The sequence below is a fragment of the Lontra canadensis genome, unplaced genomic scaffold (assembly GCF_010015895.1).
Source record: "Lontra canadensis isolate GAN:19392208 unplaced genomic scaffold, GSC_riverotter_1.0 scaffold174, whole genome shotgun sequence".
Taxonomy (NCBI): domain Eukaryota; kingdom Metazoa; phylum Chordata; class Mammalia; order Carnivora; family Mustelidae; genus Lontra; species Lontra canadensis.
In genome coordinates, this window is record NW_022631168.1 from 738,462 (window position 1) to 758,601 (window position 20,140).

The 20,140-nt window shown below is 48.9% G+C and overlaps 1 pseudogene; it reads right to left on the minus strand.

Moving 5' to 3' along the window:
* Positions 1–1,752: 1,752 nt before the first annotated feature.
* On the minus strand, positions 1,753–12,587 carry LOC116860346 (annotated as a pseudogene).
* Between the last annotated feature and the right edge of the window lie 7,553 nt (positions 12,588–20,140).

Sequence of the window (20,140 nt, forward strand, 5' to 3'; positions counted from 1 at the left end):
TACAGCTAATATTTTAAAAAATATTTTATTTATTCATTTGACAGAGATCACAAGTAAGCAGAGAGAGAGGAGGAAGCAGGCTCCCTGCTGAGCAGAGAGTCCGAACAGCTAACATTTTGCTTAGGATTTCTCATAAGGGAGCTTGCCAATAATTTCCTTCCCCATGATGCCTTTAATAGGTTTGGTGTCAAAGTTATGTTTGCCTTCTAACAAAAGTATATCCTCTTTTGTTATTCTCTGTGAGAATGTGTATAATACTAGAACCATTTATTCTTGAATATTTGGTAGATCTTCCTGATTAAGTCATCTGGGCCTGGAGTTTAATTACCGATAAAAATATTTTATGATTATATGACTGTTTAGGGTTTCTGCCTCTTCCTTGTGTGTGTGTGTGCGTGTGTGCGTGTAGACATTTAGTTCTATTGTAACTAGGCAACTTGTATGTTTTAATGTTTAAAACTGAGCATCATCTTTCCTTCACAGTGAAACAAAAGGAAAATTGAAAAATAAACAGGAATGAAATGACAATAGAGAATGTCAGTTCCAGGTAAGATCCTACAGGTTCCTGTGATCCTCCCACTGACTGGCAGGGCTCAAGTCATCATTAGGAGACAATTTTATTTCATTGATTGATTGATTGATTTAATTTAAATTCTAGTCAGTTCACTTATAGTGTAATACTGGCCTCAGGAGTAAGATTTAGTGATTTGTCGCTTACACGTCACACCCAGTGCTCATCACAGCAAATGCCCTCCTTAACACCCATCACTCATTTAACCCATCCCCCACCAGCCTTCCCTCCAGCAACCCTCGGTTTGTTCTCTGTGCGCAAGAGTCTCTCATGGTTTGCCTCCCTCTCTTTTTATTCCCTTCCCCTGCATTCATCTGTCTTGTTTCATTCTTTTTAAAAAATTTTTTTAAAAATTTATTTTAGAGAGAGTGCACGCACGCGTGGGGGGGGGGTGGACAGAGAGCAGAGGGAAAGTGACAAGCGGGCGCCCTACTGAGCACAGAGCCCAACCCAGGCCCCATCCCACAACACCAGATTATGACCTGAGCCGAAATCAGGAGTCAGATGCTCAACCGGCTGAGCCACCCAGGTGCCCCACATCTGTTTTGCTTCTTAAGAGAGATTTTTATTTTGAAAGTGTCATCTTTGACTGCAAGGGTGTCAGTCAGAAGAAAAGCCATGTGGTCAAAATGCCCACAAACCCACGTGAATATCTCAAACCCACCCTTTGCTGACCATCTATAACCTCATTTTTAAGGTTCTTTTTCTTTTTTTATAAGAGTAAGTGGACAGATACAAGTTGGTAAATGCTAACTGTCCATACCCACGTAGAGACACAGTGTAATCTCTGAGCTCAACATCCAGAGAAAGGAGGAAAACAACTAGAATTCCAGACACCACTACGCAGGGGCCTCCCAGCTTCCAGCTTCCTTCTGCTAAGGGAGCAGAAGGTTTTTCTTTTTTTCCCACAGAGCACAGTGGTGTTGATTCCATAGTTTTTGTTGAGACAGGAAGGGATAAAAATACATTTGGAAAGAAAGGGGTAGATATGTTTTCCCACTGCATTCCGCTCAAGGTGCTTCCCCCCAAAATAACTTGAGAACCATGGTATAGAGGGAGGGAAAAGAGACTTCAGAAAACAGGGCAAATGAGCACAAGAGAAGGAAAAAAAAAAGAGTGCAACTTGCTCCCAGGGACTGCAGAACATTAAAAAAGGAAGATTGGAATCCAGGGGTGTTCCATTACTCAGCTCGTCCTCCCTGGACGTCGTCATCTTCATCTGCCTCAACTTCGCCTTCATCTCGTCCTTCATTGGTATCTTCCAATCCTCCCTCTTCAACATCATCGTCTTCTCCTCCTTCCCCTCCTCCCTCATGCACATCGGGCACCAAGCAGTGCTGTCACGGATTTGGCCAAATACCATCTTGGGTGACCCGTGCGGAGTCGTCTGCCCCTGCATGAGGCATGTCTCTTCCTGCTGGCGGGCTGCTGCCTTGGACTTGAACTTTTCTAGTCATATCCTTTCCAGATTTCCATTTTATTTCAGTGGAGTTTGAAGATGGATCACCACTCTCATTCAGATGAAACTCTGGAGAGAACTTTATTTTCAAGCTAAAGGTTTTCACCAAAAATTTTTTTTAAAAGTGTATTCTGCACCCTGATTTAATATCTTCAAATTCGGTCACTTCAACTCTCGTCAGATAACGCAGGGCCTCTTCGTCCCCCTCCCCAAGCAGAGCCGACACTTGTGGATGGCTGACAAGTGTGGTTACCCCCAAATTTGGAATTTTGGTGATAAAGTCTGACCTCTTCCGAAGAAAAGGTTGGTGGAGTTTGCTTTATTTCCGTTCCACTTTCAAAATCTCCTCACTGGCCTGTTCTTTAAGTCTGCCCATTTCCTTTTGTACTTCATCGATCCATTCAAATTGCTTCTTGCTGTTCCTTTTCTCCCTTCAACAAGTGCTGAGAGGCGGCCTTCTCCTCCTGCTTGGGGGCAAGGGGCACTCTCGGTTTCTTCAGTTGAGGCGGGAGCAAAGACTGGCGTTTCGGGGGCCGTGCTGTGAGGAAAGTCCATGAGACAAGAGCAAATGCACGCCTGGGAGAAGCTCTGATTGCTCTCTGCCTTTTCCTTTTCTGGGGATTTGTTCATTTCAACAGCATTTTTCAGTGCATTGGCGTGAGGTTGTTCATAACACCCATTATCTGAAATCATGACCACATCTGCAGCTACGCGTCATTTTCCATTCATGATACGGCTCCTCCGTGCCCTTCCTCTTGTCCTGACGAGGTGTATCCATGTTATGATCCTGCCGGGGAAGCTCCCACCTCAGCCAGGCAGTTCTGCTTCCCCCCCCCCCACAGCTCCATCGATCGTGTCACCATGCTGGGACAACACCATCCTGTAGACAGTGATGCAGACATCGTGTCTACACCGGTGTCTGAAGTGGGAACGACACAAAGACCCAAATACAAGTGGGTGAGCTCTATTCCGAACTTAAGGAAAAGTGGGTTTTCTCTCAACTAAAGCAGGACTTTTTCATGAGAAAAGAGCTGAACTTCCTTCCACTGTATTTCTGATTGAAGTTCACAACCATATTGCTTGTTAGTTCTCATGAAGAGTGCCATATCTAGCGTTTCTTGAAGGTGTAACTGGGACAGGACCCAGGTGTCACTCACATAAGTCATAAAGAAATGGCAGATTTTTAGCCCTTGGAAAAGTAACATCCCTTATACCTACGGAAAAAAATTATCTAAACACGCCTTTCTCTGCAGCCTGTCCCCAGAGCTGCACCTTAAGCCAGCGTTCTCTGACTGCCTGCCTCACTATGCCTGGACACGTGCTTATCATCTCTCTGGCTAAGATTGTTGCTTTCAGAATGACAAAAATTAACAAGACAGGAAACAACGTGTGTTGAAGAGGATGTGGGGAAAGGGGAACCCTCTTACACTGTTGGTGGGAATGCATGTTGGTGCAGCCACTTTGGAAAACACTGTAGAGATTCCTTAAGAAATTAAAAATAGAGCTTCCCTATGACCCTGCCATTGCACTACTGGGTATTTACCCCAAAGATACAGATGTAGTGAAAAGAAGGGCCATCTGTACCCCAACGTTCATAGCAGCAATGGCCACAGTGGCCAAACTCTGGAAAGAGCCAAGATGCCCTTCGACGGACGAATGGATAAGGAAGGTGTGGTCCGTATACACTATGGAGTATGATGCCTCCATCAGAAAGGATGAATACCCAACTTTTGTAGCAACATGGACGGGACTGGAAGAGATTATGCTGAGTGAAATAAGTCAAGCAGAGAAAGTCAATTGTCACATGGTTTCACTTACTTGCAGAGCATGAGGAATAGCATGGAGGACATTAAGAGAAGGAAAGGAGAAGTGAAGGCAGGGAACTCGGAGGGGGAGACGAACCATGCGAGACTGGACTCTGAGAAACAAACTGAGGGTTTTACAGGGGAGGGGTTGGGGGGTTGGGAGAGCCTGGTGGTGGGCATTAGGGAGGGCACGGATGGCATGGAGCACTGGGTGTTATATGTAAACAATGAGTCTTGGAACACTGCATCAAAAACTCATGATGTACTCTATGGTGACTGACACGACACGATAATAATAATGAAAAGACGGTTGTTTCCACAGTTTGGAGGTTCCCCCATGGTCACTCACCTCAGGGTAGCTGCCATGAGGGCAGAAACTTAGCCCTTGGCAAGTCCCAGCCGTGGAGGTGAAGGTCCTTGAGTCTCTAGCCCTCCTTCCCAAGAGGGTTGCTGCTGACTGGGGAGCTGACTGTTGGTTGCCGCGACTGAGCTGGCTTCTGGGTTCTTGTCTGTCAAAGTCTGTGGGGCCATTTGAGATTTCTGGTCCCCTGGTCCATCTTGGTTAGTTTCTCTTGTCTTTCATGGTGAGAGACTGAAAGTCCTGTTTCTGGCAGTTTTGACTGTGTTCCAGGATACAAAGCTGACCGGGCTCCTATAGCATGTTTGTCTTCCAGTTTAGAAACAGCGAGCCTGGGTGAGCTGTCCAGTCTCCCAGAGTGAAGTGACACACAAGTCATTCTTTCTGTACTTCCTGTCTGGGGCCAGAGTCATTGCGCCCAAGGGTTAGCAGTTTCTGCGGGGGAGGGCAGGCGGGGTCCGGACAGGAGCCCTCCCTGGGGACTTGGGCTCTGTCTACACTTAGCTTCTAGCTCTAGCTGCAGAACAGGTTCTGCCTGTTTTCTGTGGTCTTTGCCTAGAGCTCTGCTCCCTGGGGTCCAGGGGAGCAGGGCACGCGGTCCCTGGGGGAGTTTGGGGCACCTGTAACATCTGGGGCATGGCTATTGCGGGTCTGGGAGGGAAACAAGTCGAGTCCCAGCCAGCTCATGAGCCCAACCTCCACCCTGGCTCCGTGAGGCTGGTTCTGACTGCTTTTTCTTCATTTCTCCCCCTTAAAAGAACCAAGGGAATTTTAGGAAAATACACAAGTGGGCTAAGGCAGGATGCCAGGAGAAGCTGTGGACACCAGCATGACGTCAGAACCTTCCCACTGATTCCTAGCTTACCCTCCGTGCACCCCAACAAATTCCCAACTTTCTATAGTGCCCCGTGAAACGGGGGCAGCCCCTGCACCTGTCAGTCTGCACCCAGGGGTTCCCGAGCCAATGGGCTCAGCCCTCCGGGAAGACACTGAAACTTGGTGCCCAACAAAGATCCCCAATTCAGACACAGTCGCAGTGGAGGCACTTCTGTCCCCACCGGAGGCCTCCTTCACAGTCTCCTGCATGTGGGAGGGTTTGAGGATACTCTTCGGGGGGATGAAGGACCGGTTTTGCTCTGTATGCACGTCAGTGGGAGGAATTTCTCTGAAAGGTACCTTTGCTCACTTCTGGAGGAAATGAACAAATGAGGACACGAGTCTCTCAGGGCCACAGGAATTCCTATTTCCATTGATTTCAAAGACATTTGAAGACTGGAGGAAAACCTTTTTAAAATTTAAGCCCACACTTCTGATATTGTGAAAGTACCAGCTCCTTAAGGTTAGGAAACAAGAAACCACAGACTGGGTTGGAGCCCAGGCAGGTTTTCTGAGCAAAAATCTCACCACCAGTTCCCTCACAGCTCAGAGGGCTGTCCCCAGGATCAGGCGACAGGCTCTAGAGGCCCAGGCCCCCCTCACACCCCGGGCAGGCGTGGTGCCAGTGCTGGAAGACCGCCTCAAGTAGCCCGACTTCTCTTTCACCTCGAGGAGAGGGAACAACAGGAGAGCTGCTAGGTCAAGGGTGGTGGGTTAGGGTGGTTCAGGGAGGCTGCAGCCAGGCTTCAAGGTCATTGGGATGGTCCTGGAGTAGAGAGAGCAGTGATGGCACTGCCCCGACAGCAGCCCCATAGGTACAAAGAGGGAGATGGACCATTTCAGCTCACACCCAGGCCACATCCAAAGAGCTGGTGGCAGAGCAGGGAGTCGTTTGTTGTGATTTCTTTTATTTTTCCAAATAAACATACATTTTTGGAACTAAATTTGTATTCTATTTCTTTAAGAAGGCCCAGGTGCACTTGGGTGACTCAGTCAGTTAGACATCTGCCTTTGGCTCAGGTCATGATCTCGGGGTCCTGGGTTCGAGTCCCTCATTGGGGTCCTGGTCAGGAGGGAGTCTGCTTCTCCCTCTCCCTCTGCCATTCCCCCTGCTCATGGGTTCTCTATATCTCTCTCTCCCTCTTTCTGTCTCTGAAATAAATAAATAAAATCTTTAAAAAAAGAAAAGAAGGAACCAAATTGAAGGCCATCTGGGTGGCTCAGTCGGTGCAGTGACGAGCTCTTGATGTCGGCTCAGGTCATGGCTCATGGGTGGTGAGATGCGAGTCTCGTGCCAGGCTCCCTGCTCAGTGCAGAGCCTGCATGTCCCTCTCCCTCTACTCCTCCCCCTGTTCCCTCTCTCTTAAATAAATAAATAAATAATAATTTTTTTTAAAGGGCCCAAATTGTATAAACTCCAGTCCCCGTCCAACATGGATCTGTCCTCCAGTATGCCTGTTCCAATATTTAAATAAGTTAAAGATATCGATCTTATGGGGGCAATATCATATCCTGGTTTCTTCGATGCACAAAGGTAATTTCCAAATGCTCAAAAAGGAAAAGAGAAAAATTAATTAATTAATTAAGTCATTGAATTTGTGGTTATCATACACTAATAAGTAAAGATAAAATATGTATGAATAACCATGTAAAACCAACTATGCTATTAGTAAAAGTCTAAACTGTAGTCTTATTTCCTCAGTACACTCTTTCTCTCTCTAAAACAGGTTTTGGATAAGAGAAAATGAAAACTGTTTTGTTTTTTTTTTTAATTGCCAGGATGTCCTGGTTGCTAAGTTACAGGATAAGGAACAAGGAAACACACATTGCTATCAGGCCAAACATTAACAGTTGTGGAGAAGCTTCGGGAGCCTCCTCCTGTATTAAACACTCTTCCTAGTATTTCAAGGGCCTTAACGATGTAAGAGACAAATGGGGAAGTGGCCTCAAGCCTGACAGAAAAGGGAAGACAGAGTTTCCCCTCCCCAGGCGCCTTCATGGGGCCAATAGATGGCTGTCACAGGCTCCACCAGTCACGGGATCCTCTGGCCATGTAAGTGGGGCACTGGGTGGTTTCACGTGGCTAAGGCCCTGGTCATTCCACTCACCTCCAGATGACATGACCTTTCATTATTTGTGATTAAAAGTTTTGGACCCCACTTATGAAGTCCTCACTTTAGCTGTACTCCACTTGGTAAAATAAAGCCAAGAAAACCATCTAAAACTCCCAAGCTCCTTCAATACTTCTCAAGGTAAACCCTTGAATAGTGTTGTTAATTTTCATTTAAAAGATGGTTCTGTCTTCTCCCCGATCTTATTACAGTATAAAATATCACATGAACACTACATTGGTTTTTGCAAGATTTGAGATGTATTTATTATTCATTTCTTACAAGATGCTTTATTAAGTGGAACTTTCTAAACTCATGATACTTATGCTGTACACCAGATAAGTCATCACTTCTTACACTAAGTAGCTGTAGTTAGTGAGTGTAATAGCAGGAAGTGTGTCGTCCCACAACGTTACTCCACTTTGTATAGTGAGTACTCCTTTATTCACCAACTGCGATTGTATTGCTCTTCAACGTCAGCCTACTTATCATTTCTTAATCCATTGACTTGGCGACCTTGGGTGAATAATAAATTGAGGCGGTTAGCAAGTAATCTCTACCTGGACAATCTCGAAAGGAATTACAATTCATACAGAGAACGGAGAAATACTCCATGCGTTTTACTTCTATATTGTTGTCTGTGTATAAACCCCATTGGCCCTCATACCACTCAAACTCATGAAGTCACTGTGGCATAATTATTGTTTTGTGCCATGCCTGGTTGTTTTAATTACATTTTTAAAACTTAAAGTCTTAAAGCTTTCAATCGTATTGCCATCCGTACATCTTTACTGTGACAGTACATAAGTGTACATTTGCATAATACATATAAAGGTGTATTAAGTCAATAAATGTTTTAAAGACTTATGTATAATAGAGTAGAGAGGTCTGGGTCTTTACGTAATCACTAGTTTTTCGCGCTGGTATTCTAGCCAGAGGGTAGAGGTTTTTCTCACCCTAGTAGGAATGGACAGCTCAAAATTCTGTTCAGAGGTGCTTCTCTGCCTCCCCTTAGCATGGTTACTTCACAACAGAGGTCAATTATAAGAAAATAAGCAAGCCAGCAAAACAAGTAGCAAAAGCTCTTTCTTAGAGTAGGAGCTAAAATTCCTACTGGTTATCATGTTACTTTCTCCCGTGGGTTGTTATCAAATATTGTGACTCTGGTTACACTGTCAAGGCCATGGGCGTTTCTGCTTCTAGGACACCTATGTTCTTATCAAGCAACTGACCATTCTCTTCTCACAACTCTCTTTGTTGTTTTTTTTTAATTAATTTATTTTCCCCCTCCCCCCTCCCCTCCAGCAACCCTCAGTTTGTTTCCTGAGATTAAGAGTCTTTTATGGTTTCTCTCCCTCACTGGTTTTGTCTTGTTTCATTTTTCCCTCTCATTCCCTCTGATCCTCTGCTTGGACACAACTCTCTTTGACGTGAGCTTTTTCCAAGATCAGTCCTCAAATTAATAATGCTGACGAGAGTTGTCTCCATGCCACGGCCTTGGTAGATGGAGGCTTTGTAGTGCCAAGGGTTACTCCTCTGCCAGCTTGGGTGACACCCTGTGCGGTGCATGTGAGTAACGGGCGGTGTGGGGAATAATGAGGCATGATCCCTGTGTGCCGGGGTTATCACAAACAGCTCGATGGGATTATGAAAGCTACATTTATTAAAATTTAATTTAAATATGTTAAATTATTAAATTAAAATATTAAATTAATTAAAATGAACTTAAATATGTTCTGGTAGAAAGAAATAAAATACTGATACATGGTACATTGCAGACAAATCTCAAAAACATGATGCAGAAATCATCAAAAAGTGAGTCAACAGGTAAATGAGTAAACAAAATGCAGTCTAGCTGTGCAATTGGATGTTATCCAGCTGAAACACGGAATGGCGTTCAGACACCTGCTACAACGTGAATGAACCTGGACAATATTCTGCTGAGTGAGAGAAGCCAGACACAAAAGGTCACATATTAAACGATTCCATAGCTCTGAAATGCCCAGAATAGGCAAATCCACTGAGCCAGAAAGCACATTGTGGTTGCTAGGGGCTGGGTGGGGGGGAAGCAGGGAATGGCAAGTAACTACTAACGGGTGCGGGGTTTCTGTCTGGAACAAAGAAAACGTTCTGGAATTAGTGATAATTGTACATTGTGAAGGTACCAAATACCACTGAACTGTATGTTTTAAGATGGTTAATTTTACATTAGATGAATTTCACTTCAATGAGAAAACACTTGGGACGTCTGCGTGGTAGAGTCAGTCAAGCACTGGTTTAGGTGAAGTCATGGTGTCAGGGTCATAAGATCGAGCCCTGTGTCAGGCTCTGAGATCAGCACGGAGTCTGCTTAAGATTTTTCTCTGTCGGGACACCTGGGTGGCTCAGTGGGTTAAGTGTCTGCCTTTGGCTCAGCTCATGATCCTAGGGTCCTGGGATCGAGTCCTGCATTGGGCTCCTTGCTCGGCGAGGAGCCTGCTTCTCTCTCTGCCTCTGCCTGCCACTCTGCCTGCTTGTTCACGCTCTCTCTGAAAATAAATAAATAAAATCTTTTAAAAAATAAAAAATAAATTAAAAAAGATTTTCTCTATCTCTATCTCTATCTGCCTCTCCCACTCATTCTTTCTCTCAAATAAATAAATCATAAAAAAAGAAAAGAAAAGAAAAACACTTAAAACCTGTTTTGGTACTCATATAACTTCTTAGAATGATTTTTTTAAAAAGATTTTATTTATTTATTTGCCAGAGAGAGGGAGAGCAAGTACAGGCAGGCAGAGTGGCAGCAGAGGCAGAGGGAGAAGCAGGCTCCCCGCCGAGCAAGGAGCCCGACGTGGGACTCGATCCCAGAATGCTGGGATCATGACCTGAGCCGAAGGCAGCGGCTTAACCAACTGAGCCACCCAGGCATCCCTTAGAATGAATTTCTAAATGCACTTATTTTTACAGAAGAGCTAATACGAGTGGTCTTGGCACAATGACTTTTATACCTTCTCTGAGATTATACTATTCTCTGCGATAAGGTTGAAAATTCCCTTGTTTATTAGCAGCTTTAGTGACACATGAAATGGACAGATTGTCAGGCTCAAGGTGGTTGGAGATAAATGGCCCAGCAGGCCAGTGTCATGGCTTATCAAGGGGTGACAACACAGACACCAACACTCAGGAAGGCAATGCTGCTTTCAGAGGCCCTACCAGAGACCTCAGTGCCAACTGCTCAGCAACTTCTTTGGGGCCCTTAGGTTTTCTCTTAGATGTGGGGATGACAGAGCATTTCTCACTGGATGGATGGACTGCTTCCGAAGACGACCACCTCTGTCGCCCCCGCTGCGTGCTCCCTGTTGCAGTACGTCGTGAGCACCCTGCTTCCCGACCAGAGGTGGGGTCTACTTCCCCTTCTCTAACCCAGGCCCAGCCCGGCGACTCGCTCTAACAAAACGTGGCACAAGTGACACCGGGTGACTTCCAGAAGATGCTTCGCCTTTCCTGTGTTTTCCCTCTCGGAAGTCAGTACCGGCACGGGAAGAAGTGTGGGCTGTCGCACTCGAGAGGCCACAAGGAGAAGCCGTGGAAGATGAGCCGCCACACGAATGAGAACCATACGGCAGCCGGCGCCAACCGCCAGACACGAGACTGGGGCCATCTCAGAGGTTCCAGCCTCCTTGGCTCTGCTCCCAGCTGAATGAAGTCACACGAGGGACCCCGACCAACACGGTGCAGAGCAAAGAACGGGCCTACCCCCACCCCGCCCCCCTCCCCAGCTCGGTCAGCACATAAACTTGAAAGAAATCACAAATGATTGTTGTTTTAGGCCACGGGGTTTTGGGGTGGCTTGTCAGTGGAAACACTTGAGATCCAGACCAAATCATGGAATACATGTGAGCTCCTGAGAATTGCCCAAAAGTTCTTGAAAAACACGCCTGAAAAGCTTGCAGAGGAGTAAAGCTGAGGATGGCTAGGACCAATTCCAACCAGAAGCAGATGACTTCCTGGGGCAGGCGGCTGGCCCAGGACCAGTGGAGTAAGACATAATTACAAAGGCCTTTCAGGGAACAAGTGAAACTGATGAGGGAGAGCCAGCTGTCATTATCTGTCCTAGAATATTTCTGGCATTGTCCTTAGTGCTCCATTTTCTAGTAGTCATAGACAACGAAATCTTTTCTTCTCGCTCTCTTTTTCTCCATTTCAAAGGTTATGCTTGTGCGGACTGGCCTGGGCGGCCCACTGACATCAGGATCACGCTAGATTTCATGGAGCCCACCACCGGAGAGAGAAGTATTACAATGCAGAAAACGCATAAGAAAACCTGAAGGCAGGGACCACGGATCGAGCTTGAGACGCTTGCGTAATGCAGGGATTCAAAAGCTCACACCTGTCTTTTGAGAGAAGAATTTGTGCCAAGAGCATATTCCCCTTGCCTTGTATTCATTCGAATTTGTCTTAGCATTCTGACCCTGCACCCCCCAAATTCATGTAATTCTCACATGCAAAATACATGCATTCCATCCCGACAGCCCCGAGGGTCTTTATGAGCTCCAGCATTGACTCCAAAGTCCAAAGTGTAAAGTCTCATCTAAACATCGTATAAATCAGAAATGGGTAAGAGGTCTGAGTCATCCTGAAGCAGATTCCTCTCCAGCTGTGAACCTTTAAATCAAACAAGTTCTGTACTTCCAGAATACAGTGGTAGCACAGGCAAAGGATAAACACTTCCGTTCCAAAAAGGAGAAATTGGCAAGAAAGGGTTGAAGGATGGCGGGGAAGTCTAAAACCCAACGGGTCAAACAACAGCAAACCTGAAGTAGTTGGATCTTCTAAGATTTAGTTAATTTATTTGTGAGACAGAGCAAGAGAGCACAAGCAAGAGGCAGAGGGAGAGGGAGAAGCAGACTCCCCACTGAGTGGCGAGCCCGACGCGTCCCTGTCCCCACGGCTTTGCTGGGCATGGCCCACATGGCAGCCCATGCTTTGGGCGGGGGTCGTTTGGCCCAATCCCCCCCCCCCGGCTTTCACACCGAAGAGGCAGCACCAAAGATCTCCGAAGAGCCTTTGGGGTCCTTCCTTTGTCTGGAAAAATAGCTCTCCGGCCGCATCCCCCAGCCTGCCTTCCTGCCTGCCCGGCTCCTTCCCCTCCAGCTCCAGTGGGCAGTTCGCCTGCTGTGGGGGCTGATGAAACCTGGGCTCTCGCACCCACACTAGGCTCCTCACCAGAGGCTCGCATGACCGCGCCCTGAGTGTTCTCTTCCCGATATGCTTGCTCGTGTCCTGCAATACGGCCAGGCCGAGAATCTTACGAGGTTTTAAGTTCCGGTTCCCTTTGGATTAACCATTCCATCTTACCCATTTCTTCTCGAATTGTGCCGTCAGCACTCAAGATGAGCCAAGCAGCACCTTCGCTCTCTGCCGACATTCCCTCAAGCAAGTGTGCAACCCCAGTACTCACAGGACAGCACCACACGAACACAATTCACCGGCGCCTGGGGGGCTCAGTGCGTTAAGCCTCTGCCTTCGGCCCAGGTCATGTCTCAGGGTCCTGGGATCGAGCCCCACATCGGGCTCTCTGCTCAGCGGGGAGCCTGCTTCCCCCTCTCTCTCTGCCTGCCTCTCTGCCTGCTTGTGATCTCTGTCTGTCAAATAAATAAATAAAATCTTGAAACAAAACAAAACAAAACAATTCAGCCAAGTTCCTGGCCATTTCCCAAGGCTGGCCTTTCCGACAGCTTCCCAAAGCGTGTCCTCATTTCCGTGCTGTTTTCCACCAACACCCGGCTTGTGACCCCACAGGCGCTCTGACAAGGTTCTCTGTCCATCTCTCCTCTATAACTTCTGGAACCTCATCAGAATCCCCTGTGAAGGGCCATTCATGGCAACGTAGCCTTTTTCCAGCACATGCCTCCAGACTCCAGCCGCTCGCCATGATTGACTTCCGAAGCTGTTTTGGCACCTTTAGGGATCTGCTAGACCAGGACCCCAGAAATCAGTTGCTTACGGAGCGACAAGTCGGAAGTCCGAGACAAGGGGGCCAGCGCGGCGGGATGAGGGTCCTCTCCTGGGTCACAGACTTCTCACTGTGCCCTCACCAGGCCAAAGAGGAAGAGGTCTTTCTCCCGCCCCTCTTCTAAGGGCACAATCTCATTCTCCAGGGCTCCACCTTCATGACCTAATCACTTCCCAGGGGCCTCACGTCCTAATGCCAGCACACTGAGCATTGTGATCTCAATGTAAGGGGGGGGCACAAACATTCAGACCGTAGCAGAATTATGAGACATGTATAACTAATGTCAGGTGCGGTACCAAGTGAAAGGAGAACTTGACCGAGGCCATTGTATCATCCCTAAGCATCATAGTGCTGGCCGCACACTGTGCCTTTCCCCGCCGGCTGCTGGGCTTCGAGCCAAGTGGTTAACTGTGTTGGTCAATCAGAGTCAATCCCCTTGCCTCCTAGACTATAAGCGGAGAAATCGATTTCGTGAGCACAACTTCACCAGGAACGTCACTTGCAAAAGTAAAGCTTAAGTAATCAGACTTGGACACCCAGCCTTACAGACCAAGGTGTGGATGGACCACACAGAAAATGGCCCGGGGCCTCTGCAACAATGACATGGAGGGTTGCCACAAGAGAGAGCAGCCAGCAAGCTGCTCCACCGGAGAGGGAGGGATCCGGCCAGTCAGACCCGTCGGGGTCAAGCTTTTCGTCCTCGGTTCCAACTCAGAGGCAGCAAAACCATTTCTAGAACAATGGAAACGAAACATATTTCTTGCCACGCTGTGTAAAAAAGGCAGGACAGATAAAGAACACACGGCAACAGATAAAGGGAGTACACACACACTGAAAACAAGGGACCCTGAGCAGCAGGACCCACTACTGGTAAAATGGATTCACCCAGGACTTCTATTTGGAATATCTTTCCTTATCAGTGGCAGCCAGTCAAAGGGAACCATATCGTCCAGGCACATCTTGTTGATAATGTTAACTGCATGTATATCGTGTAAGCCTTTGTTCAATTCCCACTGTCAGTGAGAATGAAAATAAGAAACCAATTAACTGGACCACGAATTGAATTAATGATCTTAGTACAAAAAAGAAAACGACAATAAAGGCAACGAGGATGTACTAACGCACCTATAAATGGTCCCAGTGGTAAATTTCATGTGTACTTTACCACAATCTAAAAGTCAGTTAGAAAGAAAAAGATAAGGAAATAGCTTTCTGAGTTCAGGTAGGAGTAGGAAGGCGGCAGAAAACCCAAACTCCCCCGCTTCGAAAGGACCAGGGACGCCCTGCCAGAGCCGCGCCACACCCCCCCGCATCTACTGAAAGCGGGAAGCACAACGGGCAACCGGGGACCTGTAGGACCAGAGGCCACTACTAGACTCAAGTGAAATTCTGCGCGCCACTGGCCCCCGGGACGCCCCGAGCAGGATCTACTCTTGCAGGACGCGGCCCGACCCTGCACGGGGACAGCCGGGGACAGACATGGGAAGGAGCGGGGCAGAGGCGGGCGCGGGTGCAGGCTCGGCAGAGGCGGATACGGAAGCGGCCCGGGCGCCGCGCTGCGCCATCCCGCGGGGCGAGGCGCTCGGCGACGCCAGCAGAGGGCGCCCGAGAGGTAGAGCGCGGCGGGGGCGGCCCCTTCGGCTCCCCGGGATCCCCGGCCAGAGCCGCCTGTTGGGAAAACAAGTCTCTCCAAGCCCAGATCCACTTGGCGCGCCGTGGGGCGGTCAGACCGCGCACAGACTCCGTTCCTTCCAGGAATCCTTTCTGAGGCTCAGTTTGTCCCAGGCTTGGCCGGCGGACTCTCCCCGAGCTGGCTCCCGTGCCCCTTTACCGTTCGCCCACGGGTTCTGGGCCAGCGGAGATGCTCCAGGCTCACCTTGACCCTCTTTGGACAGACAGTCCTGGGACGTGTGAACACCATGTATAACCTATACCTGCGGATTTGTTCCCCATCCCCTCCAGGCTCCACTCCCAGCGTGGGGCCCAGCGTGGGGCTTGAATTCACTACCCGGAGATCAAGATCTGAGCTGAGACCAAGAGTCAGGAGCTCAACTGCCAGAGCCACTCAGGCGCCCCCATATACGCATGGGTTTAAACCTAGAGTTCAGATCGAATTTGCCAGTTAGCATGCACTATCCCATCTCTCCCCTTCCTCTTACCCTGAAGACCAGGATTTGTAAACCGAACTGCTCATTTTCTCTGACCTGGGATATAAAGAAGCCAGTTTGCAATGCTAACGGGAAAAGAGAACCCTCTGTGCCGGGCTTGCGGCTCCGGTACTCCTCCCACCCTAGGCTCCCCTGGGCCTCATGGGCACACAGGCTGCTCCAGCAAACGCCCGAGAGTTACGAAGTGATGGGCCCTGGCCGAACGCAGCTTCAAGCCCAAAGTCAAACATGGGCTCGGCCTGTTTGCGGCGGCGCCCACAGGGACACTGACACCTGCGGAGTAGAGTGCCACATTTAGAGACACTCGAGTTGCCCTATTAGACAGCTCAGTGTGAACAGTTTAAGGACGTCTTTGTGTTCCTCGGGAGTTCTCTTACACGTGGACCTGAGGGAGCACGTCTCCCGTGATGTGATCTGCTGTTCCCAAGGAGGACTTTTACCACTTTCATGTTGCCAGGCAGACACATGTGTTCACTATAGGCTGCGATGGAGTTAATATAATGGAGAATATATATTTTCCAATTTTAATTGTGGTTAAATACATATAACATAAACTTTGCCATCTTGATCATTTCCTGGAGTACAATTCAGTAGTGTTAAACTTTGTGTAGCCAAGCTTGCCAACTTCTTCATTGTGTGAAACTGCAACTCTTTTTTTTTTAAATATTTTATTTATTTATTTGACAGACAGAGATCACAAGTAGGCAGAGAAGCAAGCAGAGAGAGAGGAGGAAGCAGGCTCCCCATTGAGCAGAGAGCCTGATGTGGGGCTCGACCCTGAGATCATGAGCTGAAGGCAGAGGCTTTAACCCACTGAACCACCCAGGTGCCCCGAAACTGCAACTCTATACCCATTTAACATGAACTCTCCATTCCCCCCTCCCCCAGCCCTCTGCACCCACCCTTCTACTTCTGTCTCTATGACTTAGACTTCTTTTTTTTTTTAAAGATTTTATTTATTTATTTGACAGACAGAGATCACAAGCAGGCAGAGAGGCAGGCAGAGAGAGAGGAAGAAGCAGGCTCCCCGCCGAGCAGAGAGCCCGATGCCGGGCTCGATCCCAGGACCCTGGGATCACGACCCGAGCCGAAAGCAGAGGCTTTAACCCACTGAGCCACCCAGGCACCCTGACTTAGATTTCTTTAGGGGTCTCATATAAGTGGAATCATACAGTATTTGTTCTTTTGTCACTGCTTTTGTAGAATATATCTTTTTGAAGGCTCTTTATACACAAACATGAAATGGTTTTAAATTACAGCAGAAACTAGATACAGTTTAAGGATTGGCTTTGAACTAGATTGTAACTATGGACCAGAATGGGAAGAAATACTTCTTTTTCTCCAAGTAAAAACAGGAAAAATGGATTCAAAAAGACAAGGAACCAGAAATGAAGAAAGGGAAAATGAAGCAACACAAACCCAGTAGGGTTTTCTGGAGGAAACTGTCCTAATAGTGTAAGTGAACAAAACGTGTGTTCCTTAGCAGTGGAGGCCTGGTGAATTTCAATCCATTCAAATTTCAGATATTTACACCAAAACTTTCAGCGGGGACTTATTGATTCTGTTTGTGTGGATACAAAGACCTCTGGGGAGGAGCTGCAAAGGTCCGAGGCTTACTGGGGAGGGCAATACAAACGAGGATTGAAAACTAACAAGGTTGTAGGGCCCAGAAACTGAAGAGAGACACCGCTCATGGCCAGTTTTGTGATCAGGGCTCCCGCGTCTCCGTAGATGCAGAACTCTTCAGATTTTCTACTTCTTGAGCCCATTTTGGTAAGCTAGGGTTCTTCTAGAAGTTGGTCCTTTTCACCCAAATGTTCACATCGATTGGGACAAGTTGTTCCGCATAGTCTCTTTGAGTAACATCTGTGGGTCAAGGGGACAGGCCCTGTTCGTTCCTGACATTGGCGGTTTACACCTGCGTTCCTGGTGCTCACAGCCTCCCTCCGCCAGCCGAACCCCCGCTGCCTGTGGCCCCGACTTCTCGGCTGAGGACAACCTCCATCCTTCTAGTTGCTCAAGCTGCAAACTCTGGAGTCGGCCTTGGCTCCTCTCTTTCTCCAACTGCTTCCGCCGATGCCACCAGGAAATCCTGTTTGCTCTACCTGCAGAAGCTTCCGGGGACCTGACACTCCTGCCTATCCTGCTGGCCTGGCCCTTCCCTGGTGAAGCCATCACTGTCTCTCACCTGGACCCCCCGAGTGCTTCTCACCTGATCGCCCCGCTTCTGCCTCAGTTGTTCCCCCTCTCAGGACAGCAGCCAGGTCACATCGTGTCACGTTTCCCTGAAAATCGTGCAGGGCTCTGTGCGTCATTCCCATTGAAAGCCAACATGTGGAAAATGGACTCTGGGACACACATGCTCTGACTGCCGTTCCCTCTCTGACCTTTCTTCTTTCTAGTCTCCACTCACTCTGCTCCTGCTACCCTGGTCTCCAGAACAGGGAGGATACTGTTCTTTGAACATTCCAGGCATGTTCCTGCCCCAGGGCCTTTGCACTTACTTGCTGGTTCTCTCCTGGGTTGTCTTCCTCAGATCTCTACATGGCCCCCTCCTTCCTTCCTTTAAGTCTTTGTTCCCATAACCTTTTCTCAGAGAGGCCCCCCGGATGCCCTATGAAAATGGACACCCATTCCCTTTCTACCCTGCCACCCCCAACCCCTGTGTCCCGTTTCCCTTTTCCTGTTCTCCATCCTACTTGTCACAGCTTACTTATGATGTCTGGTGGCCACTTTCTCTTCCCCTGCTAGAACGGCAGTTGTGAGACGCAGGGATGTCCATGTATTTGTTCCCTGGCCCCACCAGGTGCTCGATGACTATCTGTGGAATGCATGGTTGACTGAATTCTCTTTACCAAATACTGTGCTGGAACTTTTCCAAAGGATGATCTCCTTCAAGCCTTACAGCAAGTACGTGTCATGCCCTCTTCCTGATAAGGACACAGTGCTCAGAGATGGTGACTGACTTGCTCAAGGTCACAGAGGGAAGGCGTGACAGCGCTCCAGGAGGCCCACAGCAGATGGGGGGAGATTAGGGGCCTGAGCTGAAGAGAATGGAGATTGGACCACAAAGGGGACATTGGCCGGAGGGGGACTTGGTCAGCTGGAAGGTGAAGCAAATCTGATTGTTGTCAGGTTCTGAGGTGAGCAGATGCCGTGGGACAGTCACAGGAACGGGGAAACTGTCCAACCCTTGCCTTTGGACTTTCTACACATGGTGAGTGTTGACGGATCTCCGAGGAACTCACAGTGGGAGAACTTTTCCAACCAAAAACCAAAAAGGAAACGGAGTTGCATTTGGCCACATAAAAATTAAAAGTCGATGTATGTAAATCTATTTGAACGTCAAAGGCAATGGATGGTCTTCGAAAATGTTACGCCAGCTGAGAGAAAGCAGACACGAAAGGACACCACACCGTAGGAGCCCACCTCTGTGAGGCGCTGGGGGCTGTGGGGAGGTGGCAGTGTCTAATGGGGACAGAGTTCCGGCTTGGGACGATGGGAAGTGCGCTGGAGACGGATGGTGTGTTGTGCTGTACACGTGCAAGTGGTGCACATGGGAAATTTGACCTGATGTACGTTTCATCGCACACACAAAAACGTCACAGACAAATGAGCCAACAGTCCCTTGCCCTGTAGCCTGAGCTGTTTCTGACACAGCCGCTGGCCTGTGGGATGCAGGGCGCGGACTCGGCACCCCCACGCTGCATCGCTTGGGAGCAGCGGGGTCAGAGACAAGGCCGGCATGTCCTCTTGCAGCCTGGCAGCGAGGGTGTGGTGACTGGGGCAGAGTGGCCCTCCAGAGCCCTGAGCCCCTCCCCTTCCTGTGCCTCCTGCTGCTCTGCGTATTTTGGCCCAACTCCTCGGGCTCATCCCCCTCTCCAGTGTCCCTCCCCGGGGACCCAGTGCGGGCCTCAGGAAGCGCACGTGGGCGTCCAGGTGCTAGGTGACTTTCCGGGACAGTAATCTGCTTTACGCTAAAATGAGACTTGATCTTCTGTTAGCCCTAATCATCAATTAGCACCCCACTCCCAGCGATGTGACAGCCCGGGGCTCACCACTGACTCCAGCTCCTCTGGCCTCCGCCTCCCCCCGCCCCCTCCCCGGGTCCTCGGGCAGACCCAGCTCTGTCATCAGGGTAATGCTAAACAAGGGCAAGCTCTGGGGCCCGAGAGGGAGGCTCCCGCACACATCCTGCTTCAGTTCTGCCAGACCCCCACTGAGATGGTCCCTTCCACACAACAGGGTGGCCCTGGATGTCCCTGGTCATCTGGTGGGGTCGGGGGCAGGCAGGATTGGTCATCTCTCCGAAGAAAGAGGGTGAACCTGGCCTGAGAGGGAGGGGTCGGCCCGTCCAAGGCCACCCTGCCAGTCCTTGGTGGTGCTGGGCAGAGGCCATCCCATGTCTGGTGCTCAGAAGGGGCCAGGTTCGATGGTGACCTCAGAGAAGATCCACTTTTATTTTTATATTTTTAAAGATTTTATTTACCCATCTGAGAGACAGAGAGCGAGCGTAAAAGCTGGAGGAGAGGCAGAGGCAGAGGGAGAAGCAGGCTTCCCACTGAGCGGAGAGCCCAATGTGGGACTCGATCCCAGGACCCCAGCATCATGACCTGAGCCAAAGGCAGTCGCCCAATAGACTGAGCCACCCAGGTGCCCCCAGGAGGTCCACTTTTAGTTCCGACATTCTCACAGGCTCTGATTCTTTGACCCTGGTGGGGTACGGGCAGACAAAGCTCCCTGGGACCCAGGAGGAGGGAAAGGTGTAAACCGGGAAGTCACAAAACCTCGTCACAT